We start from the raw sequence: 14,265 nt of genomic DNA on the forward strand, positions 1-14,265 counted from the left end.
TATAAAGTTTAAAAAGTGTTTTAAACCGCGATACCGCGGTTTAAAACACTAACGAAAATAAGCTCCGGCACCAGCTCACCCTGAGCTGGTGCCCGGTATTGCCATCGGAAACCTGCCACTACAAGTGGTAGGTTTCCTTTAAGCATTGTAGAACTTTGTTCTCAATTCTGGCTTTTTTTTCACCAGAAAAAATCAGTGCATAATATATCCATGATATCAAAAATCTGTGCAGGTATTTTCAGAAGAGAATTTCTGAAGAGGTACAGCGCTTGAGGAAGAAGAACCATTTTGATCAGACTAAGCCTAGCCGCATACGTCAATTTTAATTTGGACCAAATCTTGATCTTCATCTTCCATTTTTTGATTAAAGGGAGTATATTCAATTCCACAAACCGATTTAACGAATCTGATAATACAATGCCCAAATATCTAAAGGATTTATCTCCCTCGATAACCTCCAATGGAAGATTCAAATCCACCCTGTTTACTCCTAAGAACATGAACAAGCTGATTTTGGCCAATTTACCTGCAGCCCGGACATCTTCCCATAGACACTAAGAGCTTCTTGTAGAACATTCATTGACATTTCTGGATTCGCTACAAATAGTAATACGTCATCTGCGTATAATGATATTTTAACTTCTGTCTGGCCAAATTTAAATCCTTCCACTCTCTCCTCCCCTCGAATCCTTGCAGCCAAGGCTTCAATAACCAATGCAAAGAGGAGAGGAGAGAGTGGACATCCCTGACTAGTCCCTCGCAATAACTTAAACGGGAGGGACCGCTCCCCCTCGATACACACGTAGGCCCTAGCTTTCTTATACGATATCTGTGTCCACTTTATGAAACCCTTTTCTTAAGGGTTTGCCACAAAAAAATCCATTCTACCCTATTGAAAGCCTTTGTTGCATCGAGGGAGAGGACCCCCCCCCCCTGTCCTTCCCACTTCCGTCAGCTCCAGGGATTAAGTTTCCTCAGGTTACATGTGGTGGTCTTACCAGGCATAAACCTGCACTGATCTTCCTCCACCACCTCTGAATTTACTTTTATTAACCTACCAGCTAAGACCTGCGCCAGAATCTTAAAATCTACATTCAGTAGAGATATCGGCCTGTATGCATCTGGATCTGACCTATACATTCCGGACATTGTTTCACTATATTTTTGATAGACTTCACCTGGAAGACCAGCCGGAGCAGGAGATTTATTACAGGCAGTCCCCGGGTTACGTACAGGATCGGTTCTGTAGATTAGTTCTTAAGTTGAGTTTGTATGTAAGTCGGAACCGTATACTTTATTATTGTAACCCCAGTCAAAATTTTTTTGGTCTCTGTGACAATTGGATTTTAAAAATGTTGGATTGTGATAAGAACCAGGATTAACACTAAAGCTTCTTTAGAGACGCCTGTGATAACTGTTATAGCTGTTTATTGTAGCCTAGGACTAAAGTACAGTAAATTACCAACATCCAGTGGTCTGTTTGTAACTAGGGGTCGTATGTAAGTCAGGTGTTCTTAAGTAGGGGACCGCCTGTATTAGGAAGTTTCTCAATTACTGTTTTTATTTCTCCCTGCGTTAAAGGCTTATCCAAATACTTGCTTACTTTCATTACTTAGTCCCTTCATATTAATCGTGTTTCGATAATCCCTGATTTTATCATCTTCTACTGTTAGTTCTGATTCATATATTTTACTAAACTGATGATGAAAATACTGTAGTATCTCCTCTTGTTTATTTATTAGTCTTCCTCTTTCATTCTTTATCGCTGCTATATGTGTATCGTTCCCCTTCTCTTTCACCAGATTTGCCAGTAATCTACTTGGTTTCTCTCCTTCAGCGAACCACCTATTCTTGCAGATTTTAGAAGAACTATATACTTTTTTAAGAATGTGTGATTCATATTCCTTCCTTGATTGCTCCCGTGTCTGTTTATTACTTTCGGTAGGAGCCAACCCATATTGCGCCATTTTTTCCTCTTCCAAATATCTCAACTCAGATTGTTTTTTACTAAATTCTTTCTTTAGTCCTAATATTTCTTTTGAATATTCCTTCAGGTATTACCCATTTCATCTGAAGTGTTGGATAACGTGATCCCAAATTCATTTATTATTTCCTGATGTGAGTCTATCTGAAAATGAACGAATGCCATATTTAACAACCTGTGTTTCTTGAAGCAGTCTACCACTCCCCAGTGCAAGATCTATTCTTGAAAAGCTATTATGCGATTTGGAAAAAGACGAAATCTTCCCACTTTTCTGGGTTTCTCAACCACCACAAATCCAACCATTCAATTCTTGGCACCATTTACTTAGACTTGTGTGTGATTCTTTCTCGCTCGCTTCCCCTTCAGGTCTAAATCTATCTTTTTTCAGGTCCATCACTGCATTGAAGTCGACTATATATAGAAAGGGAAGATCACTCACATTATTATCTTGTGTTAACTCATGGATCTCCCGGCATACCGCCAGACCAAAGGGGGGGAGGGGGGGGGGACATATACTGTAGCTAAAATGAGTTCAAGATTATTCAGCTTACACTGTAACAGGATATATCTCCCTTGATTATCCTTCCACTGTCTAGAACAATGAATTTTACAATTTCGTTTAATAAGAATACAAACACCCCTAGAGTTGGGGTCGAGTGCCCTAAAATATAAACCTCTTCCACCCAAGTGGCTTCTTCTGTCAGAATATGTGTTTCCTGTAGACAGAAAATATCAGCATTGTAATAAGTGATTGCTTTATAAATTGCCCGTCTCTTAACCTTATCCCTCATTCCCCTCACGTTCCACGACACAACCCGCCCCATCCTTTACCTAATGGGGCTTCCAAAGGTAACCATCTAAGATATTAAAGGGCTATTCTCGTCTGGGCATTCACATTCAGTTTCATGAATCTTCCATATATAAACATTTCTGCAATTGGATGTTATTAAAAAAAAATGTTTCTGTGTGAAGATAATTTCCTATAAACATAGCCATGTTGTCCCTTAGAAACCAGATAGCTTCCTCGGTTACGACCACCCCACACTCCGACAGCAGTGGCCAGACTTGCGCTATAGAGTCCTGCCGGATCACCTGGATTCAGCGATCATTACCACAGGACGGTTGTGGGACATGCAGTAACTCCCGGACATTTCATGTACAAAACCTTTTTGTTTATTTGTGCAATCTCTCCAGTAGAGGTGGTCGTATCCAAGGAAGCAATCTCGTTTCAAAGGAACAAAATGACTACATTTATGAGAAATTATCTTCACACAGGAAAATTTTTTTAATAACATCTAATAGAAGGAATGTTTATATATGGAAGATTTATCAAACTGAATGTGAATGCCCAGACGAGAATACCCCTTCAAGGATGATAGAGAGTAAAAAAACCAAAAGGACAAGAAAAGGGGGCGCTAGGAGAACAGGAACCCTTGGACAAGGGAAAGGGAGTGGAGAAACAGAGAGCCGAAAATATGAAAAAAAAAAAAACTTTTCCCCTTTACAGTCCCTAAAGTTGTTACGATCTTTTCTTGTCTGTAGGGCATAGTCAGGGAACAATCTAATCACCTCATTATTCCATGTTTAATCTCCCTTCTTTCTGTTTTCTAACATTATTCGGTCTCTATCTCTAGAGGAAACCGATTTAATCAGGAAGGGCCTAGGATACGATCCAGGTGGTGGCGCTTTAAAAGGGATTCTATGTGCTCTTTCAATTAATTGTTTATTAGAGACAAAATCTTCTCCCAACCAGCCCGCAAACCAACTTTCTAAGAACTTTATAGGGTCTTTCCTTCTACTCCTTCTGCAAACCCCACACACTTGATATTTCCTCGTCTGCCTCTATTCTACAAATCCATCCATTTTTCTTTTACCTCTTTATTATCCACTTTCAACTGTTGGATTTCCGCCTTCAATACTTTTAATGACCCCTCCATTTCATTAACTTGTCTCTCAGTATTACCCAACCTTTCCTTTATGTTATGAACATCTTCCCTCAGGCCTCTTATTTTATTACTCAAACCACCCCCCTCTGTTACTAAATCTGCTATATTTCTATTACAGATATCCAAAGCCTTTAATATTTTGTCTAGTCCAGTTTCTGAGGTTTCTAGTTCTTTCAATTGTCCCTCCTGTTCTTCCCTTCCTTCCACATTCTCTTCTTTATCTGAAGTCCCTGTTGCTGTACACCACTTCTCTATAGTTTTACCATCACTTTTTCCTTCATTTTTGGAATTTTTCCCCATTGGGGAGCTTGCTTTTGCCGCAAAGGAGCCTGATTTCCACCCTTCTTTTTGTGTGCTGGTATGTTTCTGCATATTGGCACCACGTGTCATCATCTGACCAATAGATAACAATCTCAGAGAGATACATATGCAATTTCCTTCCAAATGCAAGATTAGAGAATTTAATGCCTGGATCTCTAAGATACTTATGTACAACATGTATCACACCCGATCACAACGGATTTAATCCAGGGTATGAAGCGCAGACTATTTAGTCTATGAGAGTAGTACACTTGATTGCATGTAACCAATGAAATCAGCAAATAACAGATCAAAATCAAGAATGCATATCTTTTCGGTTCTGTCTCTCAAACTATATTGCAACACTTGTCCCGTCTGTTATTGTAGCTCCTCATATATTGCTCAGACCGTCCCAGATAATGAGAACCAAAAGATTCATAGATAACACAGATAAAATAGATGAGTAATATAGAGTTCTGATGTTATTTCAAAAAGAGCGTATTGCACACTATGTCCAATCCAATAAGATACTAATACGGTTTTCCAATGCACTAAATCAATTTGGAGTGTGATTTCCTATTACTGGTTATAACCCCGCAATTAGTACACTGTCCATCCTCTAGGACCTCACGCTAGTCCTGCACAATTCATATGAAAGAATTCTCTACGCCCCTGGTAAAAAAATAAGGACACAGTGTAATGCGATTAGAGCTATAGGCAGGCGTGAACTAAGCCTTTCAGCTGCCCGAGGCGAACCATAGACAGACACCCCCCCCCATATATGTAATATATCAGATACAGCGTAGAAAATAGATACAGCGTGCTGCCATGTAGTATAAAACAGATACAGCGTGCCGCCATGTAGTATAAAATGCATACAGCGTACTGCCATGTAGTATAAAATGCATACAGCTTGCCGCCATGTAGTATAGAATGCATACAACCTACGCCACGTAGTAAAAAATGCATACAGCGTGCCGCCATGTAGTATAAAATGCATACAACCTATGCCATGTAGTATAAAATGCATACAGTTTGCCGCCATGTAATATAGAATGCATACAACCTACGCCACGTAGTACAAAATGCATACAGCATACCGCCATGTAGTGTAAAATGCAAACAGTGCACCACCATGTAGTATAAAATGCATACAGTGTGCTGCCATGTAGTATAAAATGCATACAGTGTGCCGCCATGTAGTATAAAATGAATACAGCATGCCGCCATGTAGTATAAAATAGATAAAGTGTACCGCCATGTATTGTAAAATATAAACAGCGTGCCGCCATGTAGTATAAAATGCATACAGCATACCGCCATGTAGTATAAAATGCATACAGCGTACAGCCATGTAGTATAAAATGCATACAGCGTGCTGCCATGTAATGTAACTATATAAAAAATAAAATTGTTATGGCGCAGAAGCCCTGATAAATATCACCAATACTGCATATACATACAGCATATATATACACACATACAGTTTATACAATATCTACACACACACACTGAGTATACATACAGCAAATACACATATATAAACAGTACATACAGCAAATATACACACACACATACATGTACCATATAAATATATATATACATCTTTACATAAATACACATATACATACATACATACATATACATAGAAGTTAACTTACTTATTTCTTCTTTTATCATCTTGGCAGGTTCGGCATTGTCCTCCGGCGTGGGGGGCTGGGGGGTGGGCATGGGGGGTGGGGGGCTGAGCCGGATGAGGGGGGGAATCGGAGCCGGGGGAGGGGGAATCGGAGCCGGAGGAGGGAGGGAATCGGAGCCGGGGGAGGGGGGAGATGTGCCTGCTGGAGGGCAGGGGAATGTGCAGCCCAGCGGGAGCCCAACGCGCCCCCTTGTCCAGCAGGAGGCACGCCGCCTGAGGCAAGAATCTCAACTCGCCTCATGGCAGCTGCGCCCCTTACTATAGGCTACCGCCCAAGCCCTCCTCGTTCACTGTGCCTCTTCTATAACTCTGTGAATGCCACAGGAGCTCGACCTCAGCTTATCTAGAGGTAGTGTCCATCCTCCATAGCACTGCAGAGACCAGCAGTCCAGGACATTTGTGGTCCTTCTCTAAGCATTCTCAGGAATGGAGCAGACAATCTTTGTCTATCCGGACTACTTCTACATGGAAAGTATACTGAACCTCAGACCTCCTCACCCTTCTGTTCTACATGGAAGTGATTGTAGTCTTGAAGACAAAGAATCTTTTACTATTCTGGTTCCTTATATCAAGCACAATACACAGAAACACATCAATGTACATCTGCTGTATACAACCACTACAAAAGTGCCATCTAGGGGAGAAAAATGAGATCACTTCCTAATATTTTTGATTAGAAATGTTGTTGTTAGGAAACTTATTTGATAAGTACATACCCGGTTTCCCCTAAAATAGGATATCCCCCGAAAATAAAATCTAGTACTAATTTTGTTCAATCTTAGCAATATAAGGCCTCCCCTGAAAATAAGACCTAGCGGCAGTCATTGCTACATCTCCCCCCAAGCCGTACAATAGTATTAGTAGATCTTTTATAGGTTTTGACATGGGTGAACAAATGCGCTACAAGCAGCTACATGGAAAGTGCTATTGCTAAACCGGAGAGACTGGGGCCAATAGTTCAGAGTTTGGAGAGTTATAAGGATGTTTGAGAAGTTGATTTTTTGTTCACCAATAAATGTAAATTCTTGTTTATGGAACAATAAGATGTCCCCTGAAAATAAGACCTAGAGCTTTAGGAGCAAAAATTTATATAAGATGCTGTCTTATTTTCGGGGAAACAAGGTAGATAGAGAGACAGACAGATGATATGTTGAGTTATCTAGAAAACTTTATAGCAGTGGCTCTCAACCTGTGGGTCGGGACCCCAGCGGGGGTGAAACGACCAAATCCGGGGGTCGCCTAAAGCCATCGGTGCCGAAATTTTACTGTGTTTTTACTGCGAGTTGCATGGTTTGGGGTCACCACAGCATGTGGAACTGTATTGCGGGGTCACAGCATTAGAAAGGTTGAGAACCACTGCTTTATAGCATAATGTAAAATGCAGATGATCACACACACAATGGGGTAGATTTATCATAGTCTGAAGCTGTTTTTTGGTTGTATCTTAGTGACTTTCGGGCACATTATTTTGCTTGAGCAATTTCTTGCGGCTTTTTCCAGCAGTGCCGGAGTTCGCCGTGTAGCAGTTTCCTGGTTTTCGCCTAATTTGCCTTTGTATTTCTCCTGCTTACAGATGTTTGCCCCTGATCCAACATTGATTTGTACCAAATAATTGTGCAAAAACACTTCAGTCCTGGCCATGCGTAGGAAAGACAATGTTGCGCTCAAATTTGCACCCCAGCATTCACACAGACAAAACTATCCATCAGAGGCACAAAGAGAGACCTGGGAAAAAATCTCTCATCTCCCATATAATATTGTACAGGACTGACATCTTGTGGTGGAATAAGAGATTGCTTCCTTCCGCTTTAGCTTTTTGTCTCGGACATAAAGGCTTCTGTGTATAGATAAAAACTGATAGTATAATACAAAATGCAGATCATCCCACACGTAATGGGGGAGATTTATTAGCCAGTTTTAAGAAATAATCACAATTTACTGCACAGTGGCTGCGCACTTTTTAAAAATCTGTGAACATTCACCGCTGAATGTTTTCAAGTTTTTATTCAAACCTATGCCAGGACGGACGGTCTAAGCCTCATGATGTATCCACCGTAACAGCGGGGGCGGGGCTTTATCATACGCCGGCGCATGGATCACAAGCCTATGGGAAATCTGCCCCAATATCCGTAGTCAGCAGGAGGTGACGGCACATGTCACGTGATATTATACAGTGACATCTTGTGGTGGGATAAGGGATTGCTCCATTCCGCTTTTCTTTTGTGTCTCTTATTAAAATAAATCAACTTGGCCGAATCTGCTAATAGGATCTTAGACTGGACAGACACATGTTGTAATGTAATGTACAGCCTGGCACATTATTAAACTGTCCAGTATAACTGTATCACCCATAGGTTGTCTATATTTATATTATATGTTTATACCAGAATCTTCCTTAAAGGGGTTGTCCACTTTCAGCAAATATTTGATGTGGTTTATGTAAGGAAAAGTTATCCAGTTTTCCAATATACTTTCTGTATCAATTCCTCACAGATTTCTAGATCCCTGCTTGCTGTCATTCTATAGAAAGCTTCTATGTTTACTTCTAGTGGATAGAAATCTGTCCATGTGATGTGATGGAGGTGCAGGTGCATGAACCATTACTATCACAGAGATAGTACTATCACAGACGGCTCGTGCACCTGCACCTCCATCACATTACATGGACAGATTTCTATCTACTATAAGTAAAAATAGAAGCCTTTATAGCAGGACAGCAAGCAGAGATCTAGAAAACCGTGAGGAATTGATACAGAAAGTATATTGGAAAATTGGATATCTTTTTCTTACACAAACAATATAAAATATTTTCTGAAAAATAATCATCTATCATCAGGGAATATGACCCCAACTACTGAATGGAAGGGGAGGAGTCACCAGTCATTGCATACATGAACCCTAGGGGGTCTGATTGCTCTTACCGTACGCTGTACTACTACTGTATTGCAGTATAGGGTAAATATACTGCAGGTCTGGGGCAGAACATTACAGATCATGTGCAGAGACAAGCCTGGGAGTCTCTCATGACAATGGTTCTACCCCAAAGACCTCACGGGGGGTGACAATCCATCATGCATGTCCACCATCTGTGGGTGTTTGCTTCACACTTGGTATGTGAGGAGGTCTCAGCCCACGAGCCGTCTTCAACAATTTCTTTGGGGGAAAGACATGTACAGTCCCTTAACCCCTCAATGACCACAGATACATCTTTGTACAGTAGATATTAAGAGCTCTTGTTCTATGGTGCGTCCTAGTGGACTAAATGTTTCTATGGATCACAGTCTCTCTCTCTTAGAAGACAGTAATCATGTGATTATTCTTTAACAGTCTATGGGAGTAAATACAGCTCCGCCTATACAGGAACATAGAGGGGACTACTCCCAGCTCCATGTCCATGTGTTTTAGGAGGCCGGGACAAAATATTTGCAAGTTTAGATTATTCCATATATTGATATTTTTAATCACTTATTGTATGTTTTCTTTTCTGTTTCCTAATCTGCCTCCTGCCTGTATGTAGGGCAGTTTCTATGTTTGTTGTGCAGGGCAAATCTCAAAATATCCCCTCCCCTGAGGTTATTAAAATATATACAATGCGCCCTGATTTTAAGCATAAAGAGCCCCCCCCCCCACATATAAAAATATTAAAAACACTCATTTATGTATGAATTATTGTGTATGTCGTACTATACCACTATGTTACCGTAGACATTGCTACCCCAAATAAATTGTAACATACAGTGCCCCCCCTTTAATTAAAATGTACAGTATCTACCAAATTATAATATTGTGCCTGTAGTTAATTATCATAATAGCAATTTACATATGTACTTCACCTGAACAAAGCTTAGTACATAAATACAGCACTAGTATGGAGTCCGATACAGTACTAGAACCAAGCTTCTTACAGAAACACAGAACCAGGACCAATTCCCGGTCCCTATATACATATATACAGTATCCCAAATGATTTTACATACACATAGAGCCCTCTAATGTACATGTATACAGTACCCCTATAATGAATGAAAACATGCTGTCCCCCCTTTTAAGTCATACTGTGGCCCCTGTAATAAATATAGAGAGATACTGTACTCCCTGTATTAGCTATATCCTATGCCCCCTCTATTAGCTATATAATGTGCTCCCTGTATTAGCTATATACTGTACCCCTCTCTATTAGATGTATATATGTGACTGATTTGGAAAGTTCTGTGCAGCGCTGCGTAATCTGTGTGCGCTATATAAATAAAGGAATTATTATGTGATGTTGCATCTGTATACATATCATTGATCACACACTGTATACTACTAAGGCATAACCCCTGCTGGATGGGAGCTGCGCTGGTAACCACAGGGAGAAAAACGAAAGAATAGAAATAATGAATATTTACAGTGCCATCTTAAAAAAATTATAAAATACCCACTCCATAGTTATCCAGCACACTACCCCCAGTATATAGGTATTTAACACACTGCCCCACCCAGTATATAGGGAGCCAGAACAATGAATCCTTCCCTTGTATATAGGGAGTCAGGACACTGCCCTCCCCCAGTATATAGGGAGCCAGCACACTGCTCCCTCAGTATATAGGGAGCCAGGACACTGCCCTCCCCCAGTATATAGGGAGCCAGCACACTGCTCCCTCAGTATATAGGGAGCCAGGACACTGCCCTCCCCCAGTATAAAGGGAGCCAGCACAATGAATCCTTCCCTAGTATATAGGAGCCAGAACACTGCCCTCCCCCAGTATATAGGGAGCCAGCGCACTGCTCCCTCAGTTTATAGGGAGCCAGGACACTGCCCTCCACCAGTATAAAAGGAGCCAGCAGAATGAATCCTTCCCTAGTATATAGGAGCCAGGACACTGCCCTCCCCCAGTATATAGGGAGCCAGCACACTGCTCCCTCAGTATATAGGGAGACAGGACACTGCCCTCCCCCAGTATAAAGGGAGCCAGCACAATGAATCCTTCCATAGTATATAGGGAGCCAGGACATTGCCCTCCCCCAGTATATAGGGAGCCAGCACACTGCTCCCTCAGTATATAGGAAGCCAGAACACTGCCCTCCCCCAGTATAAAGGGAGCCAGCACAATTAATCCTTCCCTAGTATATAGGGAGCCAGGACACTGCCCTCCCCCAGTATATAGGGAGCCAGCACACTGCTCCCTCAGTATATAGGGAGCCAGGACACTGCCCTCTCCCAGTATAAAGGGAGCCAGCACAATGAATCCTTCCCTAGTATATAGGGAGCCAGGACAATGCCCTCCCCCAGTATATAGGGGCCAGCACACTGCTCCCTCAGTATATAAGAAGCCGGGACGCTTCCCTCCCCCAGTTTATAGGGAGCCAGCACAATTAATCCTTCCCTAGTATATAGGAGACAGGACACTGCCCTCCCCCAGTATATAGGGAGCCAGCACACTGCTCCCTCAGTATATAGGGAGCCAGGACACTGCCCTTCCCCCAGTATAAAGGGAGCCAGCACAATGAATCCTTCCTTAGTATATAGGGAGCCAGAACATTGCCATCCCCCAGTATATAGGGAGCCAGCACACTGCTCCCTCAGTATATAAGAAGCTGGGACGCTGCCCTCCCCCAGTACATAGGGAGCCAGCACACTGCTCCATCAGTATATAGGGAGCCAGGACACTGCCCTCCCCCGGTGTAAAGGGAGCCAGGACACTGCCCTCCCCCAGAATAAAAGAAGCCAGGACACTGCCCTTCCATAGTATATAGGGAGCCAGCACACTGCTCCCTCAGTATATAGGGAGCCAGGATACTGCCCTCCCCAAGTGTAAAGGGAGCCAGGACACTGCCCTTCCCCCAGAATAAAGGGAGCCAGCACAAAGAATCCTTCCCTAGTATATAGGGAGCCAGGACATTTCCCTCCCCCAGTATATAGGGAGCCAGCACACTGCTCCTTCAGTATATAAGAAGCCGGGACGCTGCCCTCCCCCAGTATATAGGGAGCCAGCACAATTAATCCTTCCCTAGTATATAGGAGACAGGACACTGCCCTCCCACAGTATATAGGGAGCCAGCACACTGCTCCCTGAGTATATAGGGAGCCAGGATACTGCCCTCCCCCAGTATAAAGGGAGCCAGCATAATGAATCCTTCCCTAGTATATAGGGAGCCAGGACATTTCCCTCCCCCAGTATATAGGGAGCCAGCACACTGTTCCCTCAGTATATAAGAAGCCGGGACGCTGCCCTCCCACCGTATATAGGGAGCCAACACACTGCTCCCTCAGTATATAGGGAGCCAGGACACTGCCCTACCCCAGTGTAAAGGGAGCCAGGACACTGCCCTCCCCCAGAATAAGGGGAGCCAGGACAATGCCCTCCCCCAGTATATAGGAAGCCAGCACACTGCCCCCCGCACCCTATGATATCATAGGGTGCGCACAGAGCTGGATCGTGATACGGCTGATGATAGAAGCAGGGAGAAGAGGAGTTAAGGTGAGCAACAGAAGGTGAGTCCTTTTTTTTACTGGGGGAAATGGGCTTACGCCCCTTGTTCCTTTCACTGGGTTGTGCCTGGGGCTGTTGCCTGCCGCACCTGTTGGAAGAAACGGGCCTGCCTCTATGTGACGTCTTCATTGTCAGGTGTCAGATGTTTTCTCCCTTCTACATGATCCTCATCATGTCACACATTGTAACCACAGGATTTCCATGCCACCAGTATTTCCATACACAGTCTCTGGGGGTCTGCTGTCCCCTCCCCTGTCACTCTCTATATACATCTCATCCTACACATTGTCTCATCTTATAGTCTGTATCTGACCCTCCACAAACATCAAGATGGTGTCTGGCAGTTCTCTGCTGGCTGTGATCTTCATTTCTATTCAGGGTGAGAGATTCGGATCATTCCAGGATTGTGTGGAGAGAAATCTATACAGTGGGATCAATCATCAGATCAGGATTTCTAGGAATAGATCCAGACATTTATCACTAATGAATCTGTCTCTTCTAATCCTCAGGATCCTGTGGATGGGTTGTACTGACCCAATCTCCAGGTTATATCTCTGTGTCCCCGGGGGAGACAGTCACCATCTCATGTACAATCAATACTGGTATAAGCATCAGCTACTTACACTGGTACCAACAGAAACCAGGAGAACGGCCAAAGCTTCTTATCTATGGAGCCACCAACAGACACACAGGAGTCCCAGACCGGTTCTCTGGATCTGGATCCGGAACTAATTATAAACTGACAATCAAAGTGACAGAAGAAGATGCAGCAGATTATTACTGTCAGCAGGGACAATATACTCCTCTCACACAGTGATACAGAGCCGTACAAAAACCTCCTTCCCCATTATGTCGCTATAATAAAGCTTCATACAAAGTAATAAAGAAGAAGAAAACTATCAGAGTGTCAGGGGTTCAGGTTCCGGTAACATCTGTGAGTTTCATTCATAATAAAAGTTGCCAGATCTATCATGTAATAGACGCCTCCAGCAGATAATGTTCCTCTTTGTCTTATCTGATGTCTCATCTGTTTCTGTTCTGACATAGAAATATCAGGTGAAGGTTTCATAGCATCCTGTACATCCCACTGATCCCTACATAGGATAGTTTACTATAATATCACTGGTGCTGGTGCTGATCTCTATGGGTTTGGGTTTGGTTTCAGTTCCTGCAGTTGCAATGGACGATGGCATCTCAGAGGGTAAATCTGAGTTATCACTAACCATGGACTTAGCCAGCGGATGTCTGCCATATCGCACTATTAAATATTCACAGTACAATCTGCTGAATTTCACAAAAAAATGTTAGTTCTCTCAACTGTCAATGGTTTTTCTAGATCTCTGCTTGCTGTCATGTAACGGGAAGCTTCATTCTTTACTTCTTGTAGATAAACCCTGGTCCATGTTCATGTGATGCTGCACAGCTCATTATATTACAGAGTGTTATCAGAGCTGTGTATTGCTTACGAGCCGTGCACCTGCGTGACATCACATGACCATGCACCTGCGTGACATCACATGACCATGCACCTGTGTAACATCACATGACCATGCACCTGTGTGACATCACATGACCATGCACCTGTGTGATATCACATGACCATGCACCTGTGTGATATCACATGACCATGCAGCGGCGTTTATCTACAGGAAGTAAATAATAAAGTTTCCTGTTGCAGGACAGCAAGAAGAGATCTACAAAACTGTAAAGAATTGATACAGAAAGTATATTGTAAACTTTTCTTTACACAAACAATATCAATTACTTGCTACAATGTGCTTAAAGTGGACAACCCCTTTACGTTTAAAGGTATCGAGTAGAATGTCACCAAAATGATTAATGTAATTTACTGATATTTTT

At 42.6% G+C, this 14,265-nt stretch overlaps 1 gene segment (V, D, J or C); it reads right to left on the reverse strand.

Annotated features, from left to right (window-relative positions):
* LOC140082127 (Ig kappa chain V region Mem5-like) overlaps positions 1 to 14,265 on the reverse strand; it is a 166,862-nt gene that overhangs the window by 38,699 nt on the left and 113,898 nt on the right.

This window comes from Engystomops pustulosus, chromosome 1 (genome assembly GCF_040894005.1).
Source record: "Engystomops pustulosus chromosome 1, aEngPut4.maternal, whole genome shotgun sequence".
In the NCBI taxonomy this organism is placed as follows: Eukaryota; Metazoa; Chordata; class Amphibia; order Anura; family Leptodactylidae; genus Engystomops; species Engystomops pustulosus.